Here is a 22,302-nt window from a genome sequence, read left to right as displayed (position 1 = left end):
AATACCATTAAACTACAACACATTTTTACCCGATACACAAAATAACAGTTTAAATTCGACCGTCATACATAATGAAAACTTTAATGGAACTAAGAATCTTACACAACAAGATATCCAAACACCATCACACTTCATAAATGAAGAAATTGTCCAAACAACAACAACTACACAACAAAGTATTTCACCAATACATCCAAATTTAACAACACCAAAAAATACAAATACTTCATTGGCACAAGTAAGCTTACAATCAACCGTTAAACCTTTGGTTGCTCCAAAATATTCACAAATGGATTATCAAACATATAGACCTATGACAGTACCATCAAAACCACGAAGAACGTTCACAAGAAACACTTTTGCAGAACACAATTATAATTATGCACATTCATCAAAAACAAACTACCCCCCACGAAAATCTAATAATAATCATGTATGTTCTCACTATAGGGATAACCCAATGACAAAAACCAACTCAGTAAATTTTCGAACTAATTCACATCCTCCACAGGATCGTAGTGAAAATTACCCATTCTTTCAACAAACTAAAAATAAAAAGCAAGCACCTCATCATACGGATTACTTATCATCTGATGATGATTATTTACAACCAGATATTTTTGCACCGTATACCCAAGAATATCGCGGACAAGGAGCGCAAAAACCTTGACATATAATAGAATTTTTTCTCCAAATCCAACAGATACACAAAATCAACAACCAATACAAATGCAAAATCCAACTAATAAACAATCTTTTCAACCGATTCAACCAAAAAATCCAATGATTATGCAGTCATATCAACCAACTCAAATGCAAAATGAAATACCACTCCCATATTACCTTCAACAACACGAAATAACAAAAAATCAGCTTTCAAATTCTTCACAAATGCCAAATGCCGCAGAGTCACTACAGATGACAATGAATCCATACCTTATGGGTGGATCATCAATAACATCAAATAAACCACTAATGGTATTCACAGGAACAGATCCTGAATATTCCGTAGATGATTATTTAAATGCAGTAACAGCAAATTTAATTTTAAATATAGGACCTGAACCAATTAATACACCACTACATCAAAATTGGATACATCGACGCACAGCGTTGAAAAAAACAACCTTTGATGGCGCAGCTCAAAAATGGTTTTCAGTATTACCTATAGAAATAAAATCAGACTGGAAAAGATTTACACAAGAATTTTCAAAAATGTTTGACTCCGAAAGAAATAAACAACACCAAAGAGTTTTATGTAATAAAATTCGCAGATTACCAAATGAAACCATTAAACAATTAGCAGTACGTATTGAAACACTAGTTTAAAAAGCATATTCATTAAATACAAATGACTATAAAAACACAAAAATGACAGAAATTTTAATTAAGGAAAATAGCAATAAAAAAGAGAGCATCTCATCCTTCTTCAATTCGAGAGCCAGATTTAGATTTTCGAAAACTAGTAGACAAACTAGAGCAAGCGGAAATCACAATGAAACTTGAAGAAACAGAAAATCTCAAACTACAATATGTTAATCGAATTGAAACAAACACTACACATATCAATAACATACAGGAATCAGATACAGACTTAGTTGAAAAAATCACTAAAATACTAAATATTTATGAAAAACACCCAAATTTTAAAGGCAAACCATCTTTCAAAAAATGGTGTAATTATTGCCGACGATACGGACATAGTATATCCGAATGTAGACAAAAGGAACAGGATAACCAAAACAAACCTCAAAAGTATAAAGAACCAAATAAATCATTCGATCAATATATGAAGAAAGATCAAAATCTACCAAACAAAAATGTATACAGTAACAACAGTTCAAGAAAACCACTTCCGAACAACACTAATTACACAAGGAATCAATCACCATATAAATCAAGTTATAGAGGAAGATCACCAGAACCAAGAAATAAACAGAATTCTTCACAAAATCATTATAATCGATCAAATAGTCGAAATAACTATTCGAGATCAAATTCAAATACAACACAATTTGTTTCTAGATCCAATTCCCAATCAAACCCAAGAAATAAACACTATTCAAATAATCAATCACGAAACTCATCATATAACAGAAGTAGAAACTATACACATAATCGAAATAGAAGTTATTCGAACAATCGAAATCAGAATTACCCGAACAATCGATCAAGAAATAACTCATATAACAGATCAAACTATCACAGACCAAACAACAATTATCAAAACAGATCACGGAATAATTCACAAAACCGAAATTCAAGTTATAATAATCAATATAGAAATTATTCCCAATCACCACATAGGAATAATAACCATTATAATATTTCTAAACATCGATACAGAAGTAGTACACCAAAACATCAAAGCCATATTAATCAAGTACAGTCAAATGAAGAAACAACATCAGACCCCCCAGGTATTGATGACACAGGAAATAATGAAATACAACTAAATCAAATAAACTGAGAATTATCAGACACAGAAAGTGATACAGTAAATACCATTTCCATCAATATGATAGCAGTCAAAAACGACTACGAACCTATGATATATGAACAACCTTTTACATCACATATATATGAAAATCAATTGGAACTCCTTCACAATTATTATATTGAACACATCAATACTACACAAACTGCACAGGAAATAAACAAAATTAACACGGTAAACAAACCCAATGTAAATGACAAAACAAAATGTCTAAACACAAATCATATTTACCAAAATATACAAAAAGAACAAAACCAGAGAAAAAATTTGGACAATACCTTTTTTCTTAGAAAGTCCAAAAAACAAAGAATTTCAACCACCAGATCTTGAAATTGATTTTTTAATTGATTCAGGAGCAGAATCAAACATTATTAACATTCCCACATGGAATGAAATCAAAACATTACACCCAAAATTAACGCCTCTTGCAACCTCTAGTAAACTAGCAACAGCACAAGGATCAACATTAGTAAATTATGGAAAAGTTCAATTATTCCTCCTCCCCACAAGAACAATGGAGCAAAATAAAATTCTAAACAAACCATTTAAACAAATATTTCATATCACTGATATTAAACACAATATCATTGGCATAACATTTATATCTAAATATATACCAACAATCAACATCTTGAATAGTAAACTACTAATCAAAGATAAGTACACAAAAACAAAAAATACAGCTCTAACATTTTTTCAAAGATTAAATAAACAACCACCATTCTTTTCAAAATTTTATCCAATTTATAACCAACACCGGAAACATCTGAAACCACTATCAGGAAATATATATAACTTTTCAATAAAACAAGTTCACCAATATGATATATTTCAAAATAAACAACAACTCTTTATGTCAGACTTTGAGTTTAAACCTATACATAAGTTTTTCAAAATCACGATTTCATCTATAAAATATTTCAAAAATACGAATTCAGACATCATTTCGTTACATGTGTATAACAATACACCGTATCAAGTAACATTACCCTTAGGACTTTTAGGATATTGCAAAACAAACGCTACAATATCATCCGTACATGAAAAAGCATACCGCGTAAATAAAATACTCCAATTATTAGATATTTGTCAATCCACAATTCTTAACGAAGAACTATCCATAAATAATATAATAAGTAATGAAAAAAAAATACAGATTATTTCACAAAAACCCCATATTTCAAACCTACATTCAATATAAATAACTATACAGAGAATCAACAGAAATTTTTAACAATGTTTAACTTCCAACATTCACAAATAACACAAGACGAATTTGATAAGTTAGCCAAACAGCCAATAAAATATTCAACAGTCTATGCAACATCAAAATTTGACGTTGGAAAAATCAGTTCATCACTACATCTCCCGTTAAAACCCGACGCAGTTTTCAAAAAACAAAGAGCTAGTAAAGTACCAATTCATTTACACGACAAAGTAAATTGATTACTCGATATTTTAGAACAATACAAAATTATCTCACCAGTAAACAAAGAAGAACAACCAAAAGGTAACACATTTATTAACCCTGTTATCATCCTAGCCAAAGGAAAATCATTAAAAATAGTTTTAGACGCTAGATATCTCAATTCATTAATAGACGAATCAAAATGCAATTGGCCTATTGAAACAACACAAGTTATTTTAACAAAAATAAACGGAAAATACTTTACAACCGCAGACATGAATAGTGCATACAATCAAATGCCATTAGATGAACAATCACGACGTTTAACACAATTTGTTATTAGAAATCAACAATATGAATTCAACCGCCTATTCTATGGAATATCCATAGGACCAGCAGCATTTTCAGCTTTTATGAGCAAAATTTTTAGACCACTAATACTTAAGAAAAACGCAATCACCTATTTAGACGATGTTTTATTGCAATCACAGACAAAAGAAGAAATGTTTACAGTTTTAGAACACTATCATAAAATACTTCAGAACGAAAATCTGAAGGCCGCCCCCGATAAATCACACTTCTTTAAACACGAGTTAAATTTTTAGGACATAATATAGAAAAAAACACAATCACTCCATTAAAATCACGCATTGATGCTATTCAAAAACTTCAACCACCAACAAACAAAAAGAAAATTCGAGAATTCCTTGGAATGTTATATTTCTTAAGCAAATACGTTTATAAAATGCAATTATATTTAAGACCATTCTATAATATCCTCAGACAACAAAATAATTTTGAATGGACCACTGAACATCAAACACGATTTGAAGAAATTAAAAAACTTTTAACTGAACAAATTTCAAGCACAATTCCAGATCCAAATCAACCATTCTATGCAAGGTGCGATGCTTCAAATTTTGGCATCGGCGCAGCATTACTACAATTACACAATGGTACAAATAAAATGAACCTTATATCAGCAAATTCCCGATTATTCACTCAAGCAGAGCTACGACTTTCAACTTTAATGAGAGAATGTACAGCTATAATTTATACGCTTACAGAATATGAATTTCTGATACTTGGATCAAACCATCCAACAGTTCTATTCACAGATCATAAACCAATCATTTTTCTCTTTACACAAAAGTCAAATCCAAATCACCGAGTTTATAGATTTCAATTAATTCTAATGAAATTTCCAAACTTACATATAGTTTGGACAGCAGGAAAGAATCTTGCATTACCAGATAAATTAAGTCGAAATACACCACCTGAATTACTTACACAAAAAACTACAGTTGAAATACCCAAAAATATAAAATTTTACCTGGCAGAAAACGAAACATCACCCCGACTAGAATGAAAATATGCAGTAAAAACTGACATTGAACAATCACAGATAAATAACCTACAACACTTCCCACTTTACTTATATTGCCAAAATAACCACTACGAAGTTGATCTACTTGGAACATCAACTTTCAAACCAATTCTATATTCACAATGGATAAGAAATAACACTCAACAAAAACGAATAAAACACCACTCAAATAAAAAAGACCTTTTTCCGTTAATTGAAAAAGAAAATTTAACTGATAAAATAAATTTATCAGGACCGCAAACAAATGATTCAAAATACACAATAAATCAAGTTTTTGACCTCCACGACCCACTTGACACAATTCCTTTATCTAAATTAGAAATTGAAAACATTTTTCTCCCCCCAACAGATAAAATTACAATTAATACCTTGAAACAATATCAAAATCTTGACCCAGTAATTAAACAACTAAAATCATGGCACAAATACAAAACTAAGCCCGTAAAAGCAGATACCACAATTTTAGGAAATAAAACACTCCTCCGATATTTTCGAAAACTTAATAATACAACAATTAACGAAAACACAGACCTTCTAGAATATCATTTAAACGATTCTACAGTCCCCTGTCTCCCTTTAAGTATGATTCTAATAGCTTTTAACTTTCACATACACAAAACATTAAAGGACACTCTGGATCAGAGAAAACATATTCAAATTTCATACAAAATTTTTATTTCCCAAATGCACCAATTTGGATGAAAATACTATGCAATGATTGTATAGTATGTCAGCTAAATAAACCTTATCCAAATCAAAAACAAATAGCACAAAAACAAGATTTTAAAGGACAAAGTTTATATTTTGACCACCGTATATCATTTGATACAAAAGGACCAATTTCACCATCCTCTGAAGGAAACTCTTACATTATGGTAATTGTTGACGCATTTACACACTATGTAGCACTCAACCCAGTACCACATTGTAACACTAACTATGCTTACACAACACTTTACGAACACTGGATAGCCAAATTCGGATTACCCGAAGTTTTAGTCACAGACAACGGTACAGAATTCATAAATAATGAAATCATCACATTATGTCATTTATATAACATTAAGCACAAACCGCGTACATCTCATGCACCTTGGACAAACGGTTTAGTCGAAGGTATGAACCATTCACTACAAGAATATCTTAGATGTATCATAAATGGAAAAGACACAAAATACCCCGAATGGTCAGCAGATGTAAAATTATTTCCCTTAGCATATAATTCACAAATTACGACAACTCTAGGAATGTCACCATATGAAATGGTTTTTAATCAAACGCCACGTAAAGCAATTATGTTTACAGCAAACACTCATAAAAACGGACAAGGTCATTGTCAACCGAATAAAGACTCAATTTGTTATAACCTACCTTTACACACACATGATGAAGATCATTTTCATCACCCACAAATTCTTAAATTAGCCTCCGGTACACACACCGAATGGATTTTAAACAGAGATAAGAAACACAACGAAATTTACCAAAAAGTAACAAAAAAATTGTTACAAAGGCAAAACATTAACGAACAAATAAATTCACGCTTTACACCAGCCTCCGATTTAAAAATTGGAACATTTGTCTTAATACCTAATTTTAATACACAAAAAGGAATTTCTAAAAAATTACAACCCCTTCGTAAAGGACCATACCAAATAACTGCCAAACCCACTGACGTAACATATAAAATCACCGATTCAGACCAAAAAAAATTGTTCAACATAGAAACAATCTATTGCCTTACTACCCAAAAGAATACGCACTACGCGAACTAACTCAATTATATTCTTTCACAAGTTTGAAAGTTATTAAAAATCACCCACATACGGAAAATGAAATAAATGAACAAAATGACATTCACCTTGAAAAACAAAATAAAAAATCAACTACAACCAAAAACAATACAAAAAAGCTAGATCAAAATATACCTCAAAAAGAAAGAAAAAATAGAAGAATAGTAGAAAAAATTATTTCCCAAGAACAAGTCGAGAAATCAGAACATAGAGAGTCATCACGACTTAGAAATCAACCACGTAAAAACTACAAAACATTCATCCCACAATCTAAAATATTAAAGAAAGTTGAATTTCAAAAACAGCTTTAATTTTAAAATTTAATACTATTTGCACCTCTGAAACATTTTGAACTTTCATTTTTCAAAATAACATGCTGCAAACACGCAGCGATTCTAGTTCAAAATTAGCCCAAGGATTCATTCAATCCGTCACCTTCTATAACTCTAACACAAACCAATTAGACGAAAGATATTAAACTCCAGGCATATCTATAACTATAACTTTACAACCTCCAGGTCAAAAATAAGCAGACCACTCAAACTTGACAACTAAAATAAATACCACCATAATATCATAACCCTCCCTTATCTAATAACGCAAAGATCAACAATATTTTCCCAATTCAGACCTCAAAAACCCCCAAACAAAATTGTTAAATTAGCCTAAAGTACAAGTACGACCATATTCATTTAGCCTAAAGTACAAAAATCTCAAAAATATCCCAGATCACCTGACAAACAAAAATAAAGTAAAAGAAGACCTCCCGAACACCATAAAATTCGCCCCCAACAACTTTTCACAAAACCCAACTCACTTGTCAAAAAACCAATAAATAATTCGACCACACTTGAAAATTGCCCCAAACAACAAAAAATATTCGACCAAGAAGCCATTTCTTAAATGCTCTTCTCTCGATCAGTCAATATAATTTTCAACATTTTCATAAACTTTTTATCAATACTTAAACTTTTATTCATATTTCTCTTTGATACTTTTGAAGCTTTTATAATAATTTTAATCATTTTTTGCAATATTTTTTTAATGTTCTATTCCCTATTTGAAATATATCTCCAACTTTCCCAAGTCCTTGACCATATTCACAGGTACGAAAACCTAAAATTTTTTTAATTGATACGAACCATTTTTAGTAGAACAGATATTTTTTTACTATTTGTAATTTTTATAACATTTTTATCATCCCTCATTTTGACAATATGCAAATGCATAAAGAAGGCAATCATAATTTGCCTTAGCAACAATCCTTCTAATTCTTTTTCTAGAAGAATACTACAATAAACATAAATTTTTTCACTAAAAAGAAATCAATCAAAAAACCCTCAAAAATTGCTAACCAACAATCACACAGTCAGTCTTCACCGACAACATCCCAAGAAAACCCGACACCACCTTCAACTACCCAAAATCCCCAAACATCTACACGAATTTCTTTCCAAGATAACCCATATACTTTTGAAGAACGACACGCTCGCTTATCTGAACCACTAGAACCAGTTCAGCGACAGGCACCTCTAAGTGAACCAACATATAACTTGTACCCAGCACTACCACAAGAATTAAGTAGAATACGAAATATTAGTCAAAACCAAAAAACAGTTGAAATAAATCGACAAATTATACATCCACGACGAAATAGAAATTTTCAAACCCCCCGAGTTCATTTTGATATACCCCAATCCCCATCACCAAATACTCTGGAAAACCCAATTAGCATATTACCAGAAACCCCTACACTTCTTTCACAACGTAGCACCTCAAGTCTACCCTCAGATTACTTAAATTCATCACCAACATCTGAACAAATACGTGAAAATCCCTTTAACCCGCCAAACCAAACATCAAGACTACCATATTGGACAACACAATAATTCACACAAGGTGAACCAAATTTAATAAATGATCCAATAGATATTTCTACAGATACAACAACATCATCATCACTACCAGAAACATTATCACTACCATCAACACCATCAATAAGCCAGATTTCACCGACGCCTTTCCCTTTAAATTTCCCAAATAACCTCGACGCTAGATATCGAGAACAATCATCAACAAATATCCCTTTAAGATTAGACTGGAACACATTCACAGCACCCCCACCATTATTTGGACAGCACCCATAAAGTAACCGACTCCACAACTGGGCACTCCATAGACTACAGTATAGACAAGACATCCACGAAGACATTCGTGACCATAACATCCAAATACTCCAACAAAATAGTCTACAATTAAAATTTAAAATCACGGTTAAACTAAACAACATTGCTCAACATCCTTACCCATTAAACCCACCAAATATAACAGCTCAATGACTACCACCACCATTCATAACAACTGAAGTAATATATAAATACAACAGATATACCAAAAAGACAATTGGTTACATCACTTTTTATAACCCGTACTCAGGATTATCATACACATGTATATTCTAAAAATATTGATATTCCTCCAACTCCTTTTTCTAATAATCTCCGATCAGAACATAAATCCTTCTCCCCGCACAGGACTCCAAGACTTCTTAGTAACACATTACGATTGTGAAGAAAAAGAACAATAAATACTACACAAATATGCAATAAATCAAGTATCAAAAGGCGAAACGGAACCACAAGCTATAGAAACTACAAATGTAATAGCGACACTATATTCAAAAGCCCGAGCAACAACAGTCATAGGATATAAATTTACAGCAACATTCTCCGAAAAGAAAGTACATTGTTCACAAGTTTCAAACGGAAATAAAAACCGACTTGACCACGAATCATTCTACCAAAGTAATATAAAACGACTTCTACATCTAAATCCCAATGATTGTAAAAACGAGCTACTCAAACTAAACATCACAAGAAATAAAAACACCGACAGAAAACTAGTATATTTTCGAGTCTTTGCCGATTCTGTACATCAAGCAGAACTTGAAAGATATCAAGGACATATAAAACTAGATGAAAAATACCCATACAACGGCGCACACGGAAGATTAACTTATGACATACACGATAAGCACTGGATACCACACATTGGTATAAATAATCCATCAAACTGCAAAGCAGACACAAAAAGTAAAGGATATCAAGAAATAAAGTTTTTCGATTGGAAAATACAACTCGAAAAAATACAACTCACACGAGATTTATCTGACAACACAATGACCTATCAAGGAATTAGACTACCTTGTAAAAACGATCAAGGTTATTGTGATCCTACAACACGGACACAAGCAACAATTGTTTGGTTTCCCGAAGATACATGTACAACATTTCAAGTAGCAAAAATACACGCTCGAATGATAAAATTTCACGAAAAATATTTTATACAATCAATTCCATATGAACAAGTCAATTCATCACGAAAACAAAGTACTGATTTTCGAAATATCCATAATATAGAAAATAAATTAACACGTTTTCAAATATATCAAGAAACAGAAATCGCATGCAAATACAGAAACCCACTTCACAAAACACAATATTCTGAAATATTAGTTGAATACAAAAAAGGGGTCGACATGACCACTGGAAAAATAAAAATTGACCCCTATGCCACAGGAGGGACATCATATATACCAGTTAACTTTCAAAAAAGTAATGGTCAACCTGGTGGACATCTAAAGCCACATGACACTAGAAGCACACGTTTACAAGAACTATCACTAATGAATAATTCTTATTTTGGTAATATCCACTATGATATCCACTTAGATATGAAGTTAGACTACACGATAAGTCGAATTTTTCAAGAAATGTCACTCTCCGAATTAGAAACACTTCATCAACTATGCGAATTAGAAAGGACACAAATCCTACAGTCACTTGCACTAGCAGTATTAAAAATACCCTACGCAGGATATTTATTATCAGAAAATAGATCAAATTTTCTAGACTACGAAGGAAACATTTTATGGTTTTATACTTGTACCAAAAAAGTATCACCACTATATGTTTTTGAATATAAAAGATGCTATAAAAGAATCCCTATCGTTTATAAAAATAAAGTACATTTTGTTGACACACTTTCAAGAGGAACATATTTTTGGGATACCGCAGTCCCATGTGGATCAGAAAATAGCCACAATGTAGTACAATTGAACCCTGATGAAGATAAATATTATCTTCTTACCCCATACCCCACGTTAATAAAATCACTCAAAAAATTTTCACCCGAAAGCATCAGAGCTATTGCTCGAAACCCAAATATTGATTTACAATCAATTGGAATATATTCAAAATCCGATATCCAACATCACATTAGAACACAACAATTCCAGGAATTATTAACACAAATGGACACTATACAAAGAAAATCAATTGACCAAAACTTACGCAAACTTGCCGAAACCGCAGCATTTGCAGATATCTATACACAAGATTATAGCGGATATTTTTAAAGACATTAAAGACTATATATATCTAAACGGTGAAAAATACAGACCACAAGACATTTCACCTATAAATATTTTTAGCTTTGCTACACTAAAAAATGAAATTCTCGATATTCTAGGATGGCCCTATTACATCTTAGAAAAATTAACTATCTTATACGCAATGTTTAACTTTATAGGATTTCTTTTTTCACTTTTAAAAGGAATCTATAATACATGCGCTATACACACACAAGTAAATAGACAAGCAAGTGTAGCACGCATACTATTTGCAGGATTCTTTGGAATTTTTTCATCATCAATAAACAAAATTCTTCTAGACGCACAAATAAAAGAATATAACACAAAAATAGCGACAAGACAGAACACGTACAACGAAGAACATAATAATCTTGAAGTAACGCCTACAGCACCACAGTTGCCACCCCTAGCACATAACCATCCATTATCCTTAGTCCCACGAAATTTCCGAAACCTAGCAATAACACATAACCCAAATTTTAGACCAAACATATCGCAAAGTCCCATACAACATATAATGACACATCATTCACAAGATGTTAATACATATGAAAAAATTATCGAACAACCCCATACCACCGCTTTTCAGTCTCAAAATAATAATTTTTTTTAGCCCACGATGAGCCGACAACTTGGATCCCTACACCGCTCAAATTCCCATCCAACCAACCTCAACACTCCAATTACAATCATTCCACTTTTTGCTTTCCCGCCACCCGATTTTCCAACTAGTAATATAACATCAAGCATCAATTCGGATACTAATTCAGATATTTCAGTTTTATACTCCAATTCACAACTCAATAACCCTAATATAGAAACCCCTGACGAATTTGCAGACTCCGAACCATCTCCATCCAATAATTTTCAAACCAACTTCTCAGTTTTTTCAAAGCCCCCTTTTCAACCAATCCCACCAAACAACCCACTCCCGTCCGTTTCTACTCCCTCTTATGCTTCACAAGTAACCCCAACCTATTCTCCATTTCATTCCGACCGATCATCTAATTCTCCCGATACTCCACAAATCTCCCAAGAACTCGATAATTTTATCACCCTACAACAACAACCCTTCCACCTTGACACCCCCACTATAAATCAGATTTCATCCACAATAGAATCCTCAAACCCACCTACTCCTACACCCTCCTCAGCTTATACTGCATCATTAGCACAATCATCCACATCCACAGAATCATCAAATAGCACTAACCGAGCTTATCGCACTTTTAAAAGAAAATTCCCAAACCATCCATTCCCGACCAAACCAGGAACAGCCCGCGAATATATTAATCATCCACACCACACCAACACGAAAGATTTTCTAGCAATCACCTTACCTTCATTTCCACAATATACTTTAAACACACCTAACGACACTAACGGCACACGTAATTTTGTAGATGAACATGTTTTAATGCCTACACTTCGTTGGACCACATATTATCATTTTACTAATCCACTTTGCCTACCACTATCTAATACTCATAGCGATATAGAGATATAGATATATAGACTCACCGCAACACTAACACCTAGACAATTTACTTATATAGGATATAAAAAATCACTAAAAATATTCACTGCACCCCGAGCTAACGAATTTACACTTGAATATTACGACCATAATATCATCCGAACTAATCAAGACCAATTTTTAGATGACGACCGCTTCGCTAACCCACAACTAACAGAAAAATTCTTCATCAAAACATCATATGTATTCACACTCAATATTTTTGATCGAAAATATGATCACATCATTTCTGAACCACTAACTGATATGCAAGCTTACGAAAGTTATAAAGAAAAATTTCAATTATTTTCACTAACCTTCCACTTCCTTGCACCACATGAACGCGATTTGCACTGCTCACACGACATTATGTTACGCACTAAACAAACCCACACATATACATACTATCGCTTCATACAAAATCATTTTGATCTACACACTCCATCAAGACAACCACACCACCGTTTTCAGTTTCTTAACTCGAAGTGCACTTCGCCATTTTTTCTAAATTTCACATATTGCATCAAAGATACTAACCTCCACGGCATCCTCCGCAATTAAGACCCAATAGCACAAAAGTATTTATTTTGTCCCATCACGAAGAACTTTAATGCTGAAGAATCCAGACCCTTCTTTATCCCACATGAATTTATCCAACCTATAGAAATCCCTGTATTAGAATTCATCCATAATACCAAATACAATCACAAAATATATAATCTTATTCAAAACACACCTTACGAGTTTGCAGTTGGCACCGAAGAACTAAAAACTATTAAAGCACTTCAATTGCTTTGGCCACTGCTTCAAACTAAAAACATAATTCGCACACTAGCAAAATTACTAACAAATTCAGACATGATACACGACATCTTCCCCCACGGTTTTCCCCCGACGACTAACAGGTAAGTATAATTTATAAAAATTCTTCACTAATAAATTTAAATTAATACTAACCATTCTTTACTCATGTTTCATTTAGATTTTTAGTCTTCAGCCCACGATCACCTGCAAAAAACAGAAAAGAAAAATAAAAGATAAAACTTGTTAAAATTCTTCTAAACTTCATTAATATTTTGCACAAGATAATATAATAAAATTCATACCAATGTAGTAAATTAATTGTTTCACCAAAAGCAGTAAATTTAATTATGATGAAAATTTATAACTTTAACTTTCCCCCAAAATTAGCAGTAAAAATGAAATTCTATGTAATAAATTGATAAAATGAAAATGCAGAACTAACCTTTTGATATTTTCATTCACTCGCACAAGAATTCTATCCAAACTCGCACAGCTCGCCCACGAAGAATTGTTTAAATAATGAATTTCAGTTTCAAGTTTTCACACTCAACAACTCTAACACACGATAACAAGTTTCAAACTTTCCTTTAACCCGGTTGGAAAGGAATTATATACTAAACCAAACTAACCAACGCAGCTTACTAAACACCACAAATCATAAAATAACAGCATGACAAAGAAAAGAAAACCAACGGTACCCAAACCGGATTAACCCAGTTTAAAACTGGATAATTTATTCTTTTGAAGACTATTATAAAGTCTAAGAAAGAAATAATAAAACACAAAAAAGTCAAAAGACAAACCCATAACAAAAACAATTCGATTTATGAAAAAAGGACACAACCAACGGAACATAAGAAAGACCAACATAAACCCAACATAAAACGTTATCACATAACAGGACCTCTCAAAGAAACCGCACAAAATCATACTCCCACCCCTGGCCTAACCCACCAGAGAGGACGTCCTGAGCATGCTCTATAGCCGGCCTAACCCACCGCGCTACATCCACGCTTTGTGACCACACTTCTATTTTAAATAAGAGGTACTCAAGGGTGAGTAACTCTTCAAAATAACCGAACTAAAATAAAATGCTTTTGTGAAAACAACTAACTAAAATCATAATTAAAACACTGAACTAATAAAAATTTTATAAAATGTAAATCATACTTTGCAGTATATAGATCAGCACACAACAACAAAGACGAACATCCAAAGACAAAATGATCCCACTACACTCGACACAAGAATGGCTAACCACAACCGATATGCTGTCCACAATCACAACTCAAAGGATTTAGAGTACGACTTGACTTCGTAGAAAAGGACTCCATTGAACTAGACCAATGACCACCTCGATGTTCAAGTATACGTACAGATCCGAGTTATAAGGCATCCCCTCCACGCACAATCTCCACGCCATTCCCAGACGAGGTTGAACACAAAACAAGTTCTCTACATAATACAGAAAAACCCGTCATAGCAAACCATTTTGAAATCAGATTGATTTCGTTGGGAAACACAGTCGTTGTCACAAGAAGACACAACGATTATTGCCCCAAACTCCAGCGTCCTGGAACTTCTCTAACAAGAGGAACCGGACAAGAATACGATGTTCGCCCAATACCAACGTTCATCATCCATCCTTTGAATTGCAGAAAGATAATTCTAAAAAACTCTGTAAAACCCGGATGGGTGGAACCTGATCTAAACTATATTTTATGATTGGATAAATTAGATATTTTACCACTGTAAAGTATTTAATATTAACCAATCATGGTCCATCTAACTAACAACCCACTTATTTGTATGTGCTGAAATTACTTGTAGTTTCAGCACCAGAGAGATTTGAATTTAACTTAGAAATTAGTTGCCTCTCCAAGAGAACTTCAGCCGCCGCAACAAACCAGTATACCCTAGATCTATTGAGCCTAGCAGAGACTAGTTAAATACCCTGAGACTAGAAAGTATAAGAGTAAGATTAGGATCGGTATTAGACTAAGAAGTTGCACGAATCTATCCGGCCGAAAATAAGATAGCGTGACGAGCAGACGGTGTACCCTATTCGAAATTACTCTATGAGTTAACCACATCGGTCCTAACTCAACACGCTAGGCTGTTCTATCTTTGAACTAGTTGTGTCCATTAGAAACACCAATGAGGCCGTTCGTTTGTTCATGTAGAAATGAAGATTGCCGGATGACGACCAGCAAAAGGACGCGGCAAGCTAGACGTAACTTGCTTCGAAGTAGGTTTTTTGTCTGAAACACGAAGGATACCAGATGAGTACCAGCGGAAGCATAACGTAAGCTAGGCAGCACAAGCTTCGAACAAAGTGTTTTTATGGGAGAGGCGAATGATACCGGATGGCGACTGACAAAAACATGGGAAAAAAGAACGGAAAATAGCTATGGAATTCAATGGCGCCAGAAACAATTTTAAACAACTTATTTTTTTTTCTAATGGGAACTTCAAGTCAAATTCAGACACAATAACAACCCGCCCCGAGCGCCCATGATTTCCAATTGATTATAATGAATTACCGAGACAAGAATAAACCTTATATTCCATTGAAACCGTTAAATTCAGGCCACAAAAGTTATTTTATTGCCCTTAAAATTGAAGTTTTTTTGAAAAAAAATCCATCAAAATCCATTATAATCCATTATAATCCCTAATTTTTGGCATTGAAATTGATTATTTTTGCCTAGATGATCCATTAAAAGTGATTACTTTTGAAAGCATAAGTCCAATATAATCCCTTTTATCGATTATAACCCATTTTAATTTCAGAACTAAGTTCGACAACTAAAAAGGACATGGCTGACTTGAAACAAAGAAAGACATCGATTACATTTGCAAATTTCCAAAATGTGAGTCATGTCTTTTTACTAAATGCTATAACTGAATGTCATACCCTAAAGTTTTTTTTCTACTTTCCCCAACTATAGAGGTGAAGAAGCACTAACTGATATGCAAGCTTACGAAAGTTTTAAAGAAAAACTTCAATTATTTTCACTAACCTTCCACTTCCTTGCAACACATGAACGCGATTTGCAATTATGACCCAATAGCACAAATGTATATATTTTGTCCCATCACGAAGACCTTTAATGCTGAAGAATCCAGACCCTTCTTTATCCCACATGAATTTATCCAACCTATAGAAATCCCTGTATTAGAATTCATCCATAATACCAAATACAATCACAAAATATATAATCTTATTCAAAACACACCTTACGAGTTTGCAGTTGGCACCGAAGAACTAAAAACTATTAAAGCACTTCAATTGCTTTGGCCACTGCTTCAAACTAAAAACATAATTCGCACACTAGCAAAATTACTAACAAATTCAGACATGATACACGACATCTTCCCCCACGGTTTTCCCCCGACGACTAACAGGTAAGTATAATTTATAAAAATTCTTCACTAATAAATTTAAATTAATACTAACCATTCTTTACTCATGTTTCATTTAGATTTTTAGTCTTCAGCCCACGATCACCTGCAAAAAACAGAAAAGAAAAATAAAAGATAAAACTTGTTAAAATTCTTCTAAACTTCATTAATATTTTGCATAAGATAATATAATAAAATTCATACCAATGTAGTAAATTAATTGTTTCACCAAAAGCAGTAAATTTAATTATGATGAAAATTTATAACTTTAACTTTCCCCCAAAATTAGCAGTAAAATTGAAATTCTATGTAATAAATTGATAAAATGAAAATGCAGAACTAACCTTTTGATATTTTCATTCACTCGCACAAGAATTCTATCCAAACTCGCACAGCTCGCCCACGAAGAATTGTTTAAATAATGAATTTCAGTTTCAAGTTTTCACACTCAACAACTCTAACACACGATAACAAGTTTCAAACTTTCCTTTAACCCGGTTGGAAAGGAATTATATACTAAACCAAACTAACCAACGCAGCTTACTAAACACCACAAATCATAAAATAACAGCATGACAAAGAAACGAAAACCAACGGTACCCAAACCGGATTAACCCAGTTTAAAACTGGATAATTTATTCTTTTGAAGACTATTATAAAGTCTAAGAAAGAAATAATAAAACACAAAAAAGTCAAAAGACAAACCCATAACAAAAACAATTCGATTTATGAAAAAAGGACACAACCAACGGAACATAAGAAAGACCAACATAAACCCAACATAAAACGTTATCACATAACAGGACCTCTCAAAGAAACCGCACAAAATCATACTCCCACCCCTGGCCTAACCCACCAGAGAGGACGTCCTGAGCATGCTCTATAGCCGGCCTAACCCACCGCGCTACATCCACGCTTTGTGACCACACTTCTATTTTAAATAAGAGGTACTCAAGGGTGAGTAACTCTTCAAAATAACCGAACTAAAATAAAATGCTTTTGTGAAAACAACTAACTAAAATCATAATTAAAACACTGAACTAATAAAAATTTTATAAAATGTAAATCATACTTTGCAGTATATAGATCAGCACACAACAACAAAGACGAACATCCAAAGACAAAATGATCCCACTACACTCGACACAAGAATGGCTAACCACAACCGATATGCTGTCCACAATCACAACTCAAAGGATTTAGAGTACGACTTGACTTCGTAGAAAAGGACTCCATTGAACTAGACCAATGACCACCTCGATGTTCAAGTATACGTACAGATCCGAGTTATAAGGCATCCCCTCCACGCACAATCTCCACGCCATTCCCAGACGAGGTTGAACACAAAACAAGTTCTCTACATAATACAGAAAAACCCGTCATAGCAAACCATTTTGAAATCAGATTGATTTCGTTGGGAAACACAGTCGTTGTCACAAGAAGACACAACGATTAATGCCCCAAACTCCAGCGTCCTGGAACTTCTCTAACAAGAGGAACCGGACAAGAATACGATGTTCGCCCAATACCAACGTTCATCATCTATCCTTTGAATTGCAGAAAGATAATTCTAAAAAACTCTGTAAAACCCGGGTGGGTGGAACCTGATCTAAACTATATTTTATGATTGGATAAAATAGATATTTTACCACTGTAAAGTATTTAATATTAACCAATCATGGTCCATCTAACTAACAACCCACTTATTTGTAAGTGCTGAAATTACTTGTAATTTCAGCACCAGAGAGATTTGAATTTAACTTAGAAATTAGTTGCCTCTCCAAGAGAACTTCAGCCGCCGCAACAAACCAGTATACCCTAGATCTATTGAGCCTAGCAGAGACTAGTTAAACACCCTGAGACTAGAAAGTATAAGAGTAAGATTAGGATCGGTATTAGACTAAGAAGTTGCACGAATCTATCCGGCCGAAAATAAGATAGCGTGACGAGCAGACGGTGTACCCTATCCGAAATTACTCTATGAGTTAACCACATCGGTCACAACTCAACACGCTAGGCTGTTCTATCTTTGAACTAGTTGTGTCCATTAGAAACACCAATGAGGCCGTTCGTTTGTTCATGTAGAAATGAAGATTGCCGGATGACGACCAGCAAAAGGACGCGGCAAGCTAGACGTAACTTGCTTCGAAGTAGGTTTTTTGTCTGAAACACGAAGGATACCAGATGAGTACCAGCGGAAGCATAACGTAAGCTAGGCAGCACAAGCTTCGAACAAAGTGTTTTTATGGGAGAGGCGAAAGATACCTGATGGCGACTGACAAAAACATGGTAAAAAAGAACGGGAAATAGCTATGGAATTCAATGGCGCCAGAAACAATTTTAAAGAACTTATTTTTTTTTAAATAGGAACTTCAAGTAAAATTCAGACACAATAACAACCCGCCCCGAGCGCCCATGATTTCCAATTGATTATAATGAATTACCGAGACAAGAATAAACCTTATATTCCATTGAAACCGTTAAATTCAGGCCACAAAAGTTATTTTATTGCCCTTAAAATTGAATTTTTTTTGAAAAAAAAATCCATCAAAATCCATTATAATTCAGAACCAAGTTAACATCCTCCCCCCTAAACTAATTTGGGGGGGAGGGGAGAAGGATCTTAACTTGGTCCAATTGCCCTTGTTGTGGAGTATTTCTTGTTATATTGGAACTCTGGTTATTTCCCCTTTTCTGATATTGCTTTTAAATGCAAAACCTCATGATTCAGTGCGCTTTTTACTTCCTTGATTTCTAATGATGTCAATTTTTTAGTGATATACATAGAAGACTCTATCAATGAGTGAAAGGCGCTAACAACGGTAAAAATTGCAATGAATAGGATCATTGAAGTTTTTTTTCTACTGTTCTGCGTTGTGTTTTTTACTGTTCTTTTTTACTAATACGTTTGCAAAGGAATACCCCCAACAAAAACTTCAAGGTATAATAAAATCTGATTGGAAACAAAAGTATTGATTTTTTTAATAAAAAAGAATTCCGGATGACAAAGCTAAAAACTGAGCGGTTTGTAATCCAATGTGTGTTTTTTCTAGATATCGTATTAATGTTTGCTCAAGTATCACCTTTTGTGTGTTGCCATCAGGGATGGGTCTAGAATTTTCTCAAGGGGGGCGGATTTTCAAAAAATTTTTCGAAAAATTCGAGTTTTTTTTAAGTCGACCAAATTGATTATTCGAGCTCACCTAAAGCACTAAAAAGACGCTGTTTCGGCCGAATTATCAGCGCCGCAGGCAAACTTGAAAACACAGGTCAAAAGCCGTTTTTGGGCACTTTTTGGAAAATGTTGTCAAAAAAATTGCCATTTTTTGGCGCCTGCTCCCCTACAAAGTTAGTATATATTGGCGCCAAAAGCGCCTTCAGAAAAAATTTAGGGTCCGTCGGCCAAAAAATGGACTATTTAAAAAGCACCAAAGAAGGGACCCCCCCCCCCCCCAAATCCGCCCCTGGTTGCCATCATTATTCCGATACTTCAAGAAATTAGATTTGAGATTATAAGAAGTGTTGCTTGCTTTTTGAGAGTTTTTGAATGTGATTGGATAAATTGATTCATTTTGTGCTTGAAAAAAGCAGCAAACGTTTATTCCACAAGGACGGATCTATAGTTTTGTCAAGGGGGTGGGCGGATTTCCAAACAAATTCAAAAAGTTTGTCGACTTTTTTTGGGCAACAAATTGATTTTCTGAGCCCTTCCAAATCATTTTAAAGACCCCATTTTGATCAAAAAAGAACAGGCCAGAATGGTGGTCTGACTTCGTCCGTTTTTCTATCTAATTTGCACTAAATGCACCCTTCAATGCCTTAGGTAGATCCGACTTAGCTCTACTGATCACTCTTATTTTTTAACTCATTAATTTTTGAATAATGGAGAACTAAAAAATAGGTTCATCCAATCAAAAAAAATAGCTGATTTTCATGTTTCTTTTATTAGCGCTGCAGAGGCGGGTCTAAGATTTTCTCGAGATGAATTTTCAAAAAAAATTTGAAAATTTTGTTGACCTTTTTCTAGGTCGACCAAATTGAATGTCCCAGCAATCCCAGAATACTATAAAGGTCCTGTTTTGACAAAAATGTCCGCAACACAGACAAACTTTGAAAGAACAATTCAAAAAAGCCAAATTTTTTGACCAAAAAGTTGCGTCTTTTAGGTGCGCGTTTTCCGTCAAAATCAGATAGTTTGACGCTGAAGAGACTCTTTAGAAATTTTTTAGGCTTGGTCGTCAAAAATGGATGTCAAAATTAACACCAAAGGGGAACCTTTGGTTGGTGAGGGGGAGAATCCGAAGAAAATCATCACTTTAATTTGTTTATCACTTTAATTTTGCTTTTGTTTTTTTTTGCTAAAATGTCTAAACTGCAGCTGGTTATACTTGCTTTTGTTTCAGCATTGAATTAAAAACGATCTAATGTTTGAGTTATGTGTCTGTTTTTGCAGGTGTTTTTGAAATTCTCGATGCGTGAAAAGTTAGAGCAAATTTTGGTTTTCCTTGCACAAATAATGCTGTTATAGATACTCTAAATGCTATTTATCAATCCGTTATAGACATCTTAAATCTTTGATACAAAACTGGAAAATTTAGGATATAAAATAGAAAAACAATGGTTTGGGAACAGAAAACTGTGTGTGTTGATAATACTTATTATAAATCGATAATACTTTTTATTAGTTATTAATTTTATTTGAAATTTATCGAAACCTCTTCTGATTTTTTCTATCTTGAACGTCTGAGAAGATGAATCTTTGAGAAAGCGGAACTAGTCGGACCTTCTAGAAAAGTTATTTCACAAAAAATTTAAAGTAAGACGTGGCAATTACTGCCATTGGCATCGGAGATCATTGATTTTGTCCATTAAAAAACAAGACTCTACTTGGTAAAATAGTTTCTTTCACATCTTTTCTTTTTCGCGTATTAAAATAAGCAAACTCGTGATTTTCATTGCCAATATTTGAAAAACTGATATTTTTTAACAGTTTCAAAGAATAAAGATTTGTCAAGGATAATTCAAACAAAACCAGATCAAACAAATTGATTACCAGGACG

This window comes from Symsagittifera roscoffensis, unplaced genomic scaffold (genome assembly GCF_963678635.1).
Source record: "Symsagittifera roscoffensis unplaced genomic scaffold, txSymRosc1.1 SCAFFOLD_116, whole genome shotgun sequence".
In the NCBI taxonomy this organism is placed as follows: domain Eukaryota; kingdom Metazoa; phylum Xenacoelomorpha; order Acoela; family Convolutidae; genus Symsagittifera; species Symsagittifera roscoffensis.
This window is presented reverse-complemented; position numbering follows the sequence as displayed.